We start from the raw sequence: 6,931 nt of genomic DNA on the forward strand, positions 1-6,931 counted from the left end.
TTGGGTCCCTGTTCAGACTCAAAATGTAATTACTCTGTTTGGTAGACTACTCTTCAAATTAGTCTTTAAATACACATTAAAGCAAAGTAATTTATTTAGAGTTTGTCCTCTGCAATCTAGTTAGGGACAAGAAATCCGTTACGAAATGGAGTATCTATTACACATATTGAAAACCTACAATTACGTGCACTTATTTTGGCAATAGGTATCTCTTTGGCTTCATTCTTGCAAAGTCGTCCGCAAGCTTTTCAAAAGCGGGCTCCTTCACTGCAGTCTTTTAAGGGAGCACAAGGAGCAAACGCGAAAGTCGCTCGTTGTCCATTGTTGTCTGAAGGTAATCCTTCACAAATGTCAACAGAGAAAAAAATCGTTCATTTGAGCATGTTGTGAGCGGGAGTGTGAGGACTACCCTTGCGACCTCCAGAACTTCAGAATAAGCTTCTTTCAATCCTCCTAGGCTTTCGAAAACGTTTAAAGCGTTTGCCAGTTTCTGTGGAAGCTGCAACACATATGCACGAGCTATCAAAGCTTGACTCTTCAGCTGTATAACATCGATGCCAGCCTTATCAAAGTATGTTGCGATCTCAAGAAGTAAATTTGTGTTCATGAAGTCTTCGGATTTTAGGTTAAAACACCGTGTGGCTTCTAGTACTGGCACCTGGACAGTCAAACGCTCTTTAAACTTATTTACCACTCTGTCCAAAACCTCGTAGAACTCTTCGCACTTTCTCTTCTGTTTTTGTGTCCTCAGATTCAGTGCTGTGCTTTCCAAGTGTTGATGTCGTCAAATAGTCCCTGACCCTTCCGGATATCTTCTGAACTCGTTTTGATTTTGCTGGTATGGTTGAGGCAAGACCGCTTGTTTCTGACAGATCAGCTCCAGCCATCTCCTTAGACTTGCCGTATAAGACTCGGAAATACTCGACATCATGCATTGTCTTCAGTTGGTTTTTTGTTGTGGTGGTTAAATTGCTGGAGTCTGAAATGATCAGACTTTGGGGCCTGCAGTTGTTCAGAAAGAGGGTTGATCTAGTTCATAAGCTTAGTTCATAAGTTTTATTAATCCACATTCACAAACAAATATATAAATTAAACAACACTTTCGCGCTGGAGAAAACCTATGTAGGTTTGCGATCGCGCGAAAGTCCACGTAACTACTTACCTATTAACTCAACTATTTAAAACAATTATAAATAAATCAAAAATAGATAGACTATAACCTATATATATATGAAAAAAAAATATAGATAAACAAATAAATAACTGAATCAAAAATAATAATAGATAAATAAAATATAAAAGAAAAATCATAATAACAAATCCAATCTCCGTCACTCATAATACTCAACTCCCTCTCACTGCAAGAACTTCGTGAATGACATGCAAACTGAATATGAAGGGAAACGAATCTAGTTGATTCTTAAGACATGTAGCTTCTGCTGCTTCCTCCCTGTCAGATTCTTGTCAGATTCCCTGTCAAGATTCTTGAACAACTGACAGAACTGCGAGTATACAGTCATATCTTACCAGAATTTTAGACAGCGATTTATACCAGTAAGACCAATGTGTCACAACTATCCTTTCAAGCGTTAGCACGGACACGTTGGCAGTTTTCTGGGCCTTGACAAACAACTAGTATTGAGTGTTGCTGTTGGAGACAAAACCACACACCGTATGCAAAACTGAAAATACTGACGAAATTCTTTGTATTTCCCGCATACAATCGCCAATAACAAGGTTAAGTCTATGGGAATGACAGTGAGTGTACACCACTTGCAGTGCTGTTTCCTGGAGACGAACCTGTACTCCTGAAGAACGTCCGCTCATTACACTCACCCCATTATATCACTGTCCAACACATTTTGACCAGTCAAGGCCGATACCCTTTATTTTTTTGTAAATAAAGTCGGCCAAACTCTCATCGTCAACCTTGCGTATGTGGTTTGCAACCTATGGCTCTTTCTTTGATTTTCATATCATTAAAATAGCGCGCTAAGATTGCAAGTTGTTCCTTTTTGAGAGGTCTTTTCGCAAGACCTTGCCGTCCAAGTAAGGCTGGAGTCTTTAGCAGAGCCTTTACATACCGTCTGTTCTCTAATATTTCTTTTTCCCGTCCTTTGGAGAGGCATGAGGCAACAGATTCGGTCGTCTCCATCTGAATAGCTTTAAATTTGGTCCAGGAAATGGTACATGCTTTGTGCCGGTCACTGCTTTCGTGCTGCCTTACCAGCTCTGAAATGTTTTTCCACTTTCTCAAACCTATGTCGATTAATGCTCTTGCGCCATATCGTTCGCCTGACCTTAACGATGATCCACTGAAGTGTCGGCAACAGAAGCAGAATATCGAGTCCTGTTCTTTTGAGTATTCGAACCATGGATATATCAAGACATAGGAGCTGTTAAATTTTCTTGCGCGATTCCCGATTGTAGTGACAGGATAGTCAGTCAGAACTGGTTGACAGGGTTATTCATATGGGTTCATGGATAGATATGTACTGTTTATGCTGAAAGCCGTTCCCTTCGTTTGTGGCTGGCACATATATGTCTCCCCTATATCTCTCAAAAATAAGACGCTACAGTATACAGTGCACTAAATACAAAATGAAAAAACGACACTCCAAGACCCTAGACCGGATACCCCCTTATCCCAGATGTTGCCCAAATGGCACCACTGCACGAGAGCTAGACGCTGATCAAATAATTCATCTGTGGTCAAGATATTTACTAACTTTATGAGAGTTAGTATGGAAATTATAAGATTTACTCATTGATTTGTTACTGGAATAGATACTAGATAATAAGATGAGACTAAGCATACAATGAATGCCTGATATTAATCCCCCAAAGGCTCCTAGGTTTAAAAAGGAGGGGGAACACATACAATTCAATTAAGCAATAAATCAAAAGACAGCAAAGAGTAAACAGAATAAAACATCACTCACAGAAAAAATATATCGATGATTGGCAATTTTTAACATGGTTGGAAAAGAACCTATTTGGTCTTTTACCACATCCATCACAATCGTTACTACGAAAATTGCTTAATCTCAACTAATTAAGTCAAATGACTAATTAATTAAGTCAAAACTAAAACAACTAACTAATTAAGTCAAATTATGTGGGCATGGGCGTAAGGAAGGCGGGGCAGAGTAGGGCTGCCCCCCTCCCCTAGAACTTCAGATTTACACTAGATATGGCTAAAAAAGCAGATGGTTGAAAAAACAGACAGTTGAAAAAACAGTTGAAAAAAGGTAGATGGCTAAAAAAGCAGTTGATAAAAGCTAGATGGTTGAAAAGGCTGGAAATAAACAGCTGGAATGACGGAATAAAAGTTAAACAAGAAGCAATTATCCATAATGTCTTGGAAAGATTTAGCTCTAATCCAAGAAGATTGATAAATGCTGAAGCTTATTGATGATTTATTATTTTTGGTGATTATTTGTTAATAAAGATTTCATAGGTATGATAGAACTTACTGGCAATGTAAGGTTTTATGAACTGTCAAAATAACTTCAGTCCCCCCCTTCATCACAGAATCGACTGCCCGCCCCCCTAGAGAAGAGGCTACGTATGCCCATGTATGTGAGTTCACTAAAAGGGATATTTTAAGTTAGTAGTAATAATTATCTGACGTAAATAATTAGCAACAGTTATGAAAATAGGGATTTTGTAATACAAACACAGGCTAAGGATCATTTTGTAAAGTATTACAAGTGAGCAGATAAAAACCGACCTGATTTCATAGCAAGCACGGTGGCAATAAAGAAGCAGAACTAAATAACCAGTTTTGCCTGCCTCAGGAACACCTCAGGAAATCTTTGTAGGAGCCATGAAAGAGAAATCGCCAGTAAGTCACCAAAATACATGCTGTCTCAAGTGTATTATAAACTAGTACGTCTATGGGTTTACCTCAGTAATTCTGCCGACGAAAGATAGTCCACGAGAATGCTCGACAAACAGCCCTGCTTCGTAAGCTGGTTCCCTAAGTTTGCAACTGAAATTTCCAAAAGCAATTCAGGCTGGTCACCCAGCTCCAACAGAGGTATCCCGTCATTTCCTAAAATGAAAACCATTAATAGGTTCTAAGAGAAAACTGGCTTTAAAAACAGTCTAGGAATATTCGTAACGGGAGGAGAGTCGTATAAAAATATTTTGAGGCTAAAATATATGGCTTCTTATGCACTTTGGAAGTTTATCCTCCATATTTTTATACTGATTTCAACCCATTTTTGAGTTTCTTCGCTTAAAGTCTAAGGCGGGTTGTTTGACATTATTCAAAATAAGACGCAAAAGCAAATATTTCAGGGGGTTAGTAACCATCCTTGGACATGTCCTCAGATTACACAAAGAAAGTGGTATTACAATAAATTTATTAAATAGACCAAAGGGGTATGTGAAAGGTCCTATATATTTCTGAAAATTTCTTGGGGGATAGCAAAAGTGAAAAATTTAAAGAGAGCAGGATATAAGGAGGAGCGCCCTTCAGAGCGTTGGCCACAGGCTGTACAACGATTTGACGAGCTTATTGTAGTAGTAGTTGAGAGTATTTTTTCCAAATAATATCTGGAATGGGAGAGGGTCCTTGGAAAGTGTGATACTTCAATTTTTTGGATCTGGTCCTGTCGCTTTCCTGTGGCATCTTTCACAAGTTTGAATCCCAGTATTTACAGGAATCTGGAAGGTAAAAAAAACGAAAAAAATAAAGTTCAGGAAGATCTCTGTTGAATCTTCGATTCAAAAAAAATCTAGTAGGCCAGATTTTTTTTTTTTTTTTTTTTTTTTTTTTTAAAATTCTGCGGGGTTGTGTAAAATATTTGTCAAGTTGAAAAAATGTTACACTCCTCATTTTTAAGATATATACTCGGAAGGAGATTACAGGAAACTTCGTAAAGTTTAGATAAACTCTCAGGAACGTATGCGGAATTTTTTTCGTGGCAATAACAACATAATTACAATTTGAAAAAGGGCCCAGAATTTTTAATTAATTTTAAATTTCGGGGTAGCCCAAAACCCCCACCTCCTCCCTCCATAAATCTACAGAACCACTGAAATTCCTTCAATTTGTTTTCTAATACCTATTTAATTTCCGAAATTCTCGAGGGCTGTTCCGATCAATGAATACATTTCTCCTTTAGCTTTTCCTTCATATTTGTAAATAAACCAAAACATTTTGGCAGTATCCGAGATTTAACCTATATTTCTACCAATGATGGCAATTTCAAAATTTCTTTCAAGGAAGAAAAAGAGATTTCACTCTCAACCTACGACTGTGGTTTTCTTTGCTAGGGATTCTTTGCTAGGAATCACTTTGGGTACCCTGGAGGCAAGGAAAAACGATTACAAAGCCTTCGGGGAAAGTAAAAAACTGTCTCCGAGAAAAGAAGAAAAATAGCGAGATATGATGGCTTATGTCAAATTTTAAGTTTTTGTTAGTTTTTTTTTTCTTTTATATTCAACTTTTTTCCAAGCTCTATTTTCAAAGTTTTTTTTTTTATTTCCTTTAATTTTTCGCTACCATTCGATGCACCCTTTTATTATTTGGACCATTAATGAATGAATAACACAGGTGGCAAGTCTTTAAATTTTTCGAAAAACTACTGTGCTTAATATTTTTGGTGTACCCAATCCTTGGACTCACATCTAGATTACAATTAAAAAAAAATTAATATTTAGAAAAAGGTAAGATTTTACAACAAGACCGTGAAAAAAACGAAGAAAAAAACCTGTTTTGGACAAACAATTTGGTGTTACATCCGGAGGCCTTTATCAACGGATGCCTTTGATAGAAACCTCATTCAGGAAACCGATCGTTCAGGAGTTATCCGATTACTTGATCTAGAGTCACTGTATATTTTTTCGTGTGCATGTTTTACTTTTTCTTAGCTTCACGGTGACATCCCCCGGCCCCTAAGTGTCCCGCCATTTTTTACCTCTGATCAGAATAATTATAATCTTCACAATACAAAAAATCATCTTCTAGTTCCTTTTACTCCTTGTATTAGGTCAGATTTTAATCCTTTAACGGCGATTCATATTGTATGCTATAAGTTGCCTGAATCAGCTCAAAGGTACCACTCATTCGATTTGTTCAAAAATATAAAAATTCTTTGGCTTCTTAGAAGTTATTTTTATCTATTTATTTATTTGTCTTACATATTCATTATTATTTTACGGGAGCCTATTTAATCTACTAAATAATTTAGTCTATTCAGTCTATTTAATTTTGTTTTCTATAGTTTTTATTTTTATTCCTATTTTATTTTCATCTCTTTTCTGCTCTTCTCTCTGTGAGTAAGTGATTACTTTTTTTTTCTTCTCTGAGTAAGGGACGTGCTTGTCTTCTCCTTTATTTACAGGCCAATACTTTGAGGAAAAGAAAAATGTAATATGCATGTGTATTAAATGATAAATCAATCTTATCTTGATGTGAAGTCAAAATACTCGGACTGTTATTATTATTATTACAAAATTTTTATTTCCATTAGATTTTTATCATCTTATTATTATAGTCAATATTGATTATTAAGAGTGTTTTTTCACTGTCTCGTTAAATACCCACTTTTTATATATTCATTTTGTTTTAACTGTAATCTAGCGGTGATTCAAGGATTGGGTACACCAAGAAATATCAAGCACCATATTTTTAACGAAAAAGTTAAGATCTCGCCGCCTATACTATTCAAACAGTCGGTGGTAACCTACTTTAGAATATTGAAACATTTTTACCCGTTTTTCTATATTCCGATTTGGTTTTTATTGTAGGTGGAAATACAGTGTTGTCTAAAAAAATTTCCTACCTCTAGATTCACATGCCTGCTCTGAGCCAAAAACATCTTTGTCAAGGGTGATCAAACAAACAAGCAGGGTTTAGCCTAATAGTAATTTTAGCCTTAGTCAGCTAAATCAAAAATTAACCAATTGGCTTCGACAC

At 36.4% G+C, this 6,931-nt stretch overlaps 1 protein-coding gene across 2 annotated transcripts in view; it reads right to left on the reverse strand.

Annotated features, from left to right (window-relative positions):
• Nucleotides 1-6,931, reverse strand: part of LOC148953625 (integrin alpha-PS1-like) — an 86,236-nt gene that overhangs the window by 50,872 nt on the left and 28,433 nt on the right. Inside the window, exon 1 of one of the 2 annotated variants that reach the window (XM_089087282.1) lies at nt 3,910-4,055. The exons of the other annotated variant lie outside the window; for it this stretch is intronic. The gene's annotated coding sequence lies outside the window, so the exon portion shown is untranslated. Of the gene's footprint in view, nt 1-3,909; nt 4,056-6,931 lie in introns of those variants that run through there. 2 annotated transcript variants of the gene reach the window in all.

Source organism: Artemia sp. Qi Xiang Cuo, chromosome 3 (assembly GCF_049724085.1).
Source record: "Artemia sp. Qi Xiang Cuo chromosome 3, ASM4972408v1, whole genome shotgun sequence".
Taxonomy (NCBI): domain Eukaryota; kingdom Metazoa; phylum Arthropoda; class Branchiopoda; order Anostraca; family Artemiidae; genus Artemia; species Artemia sp. Qi Xiang Cuo.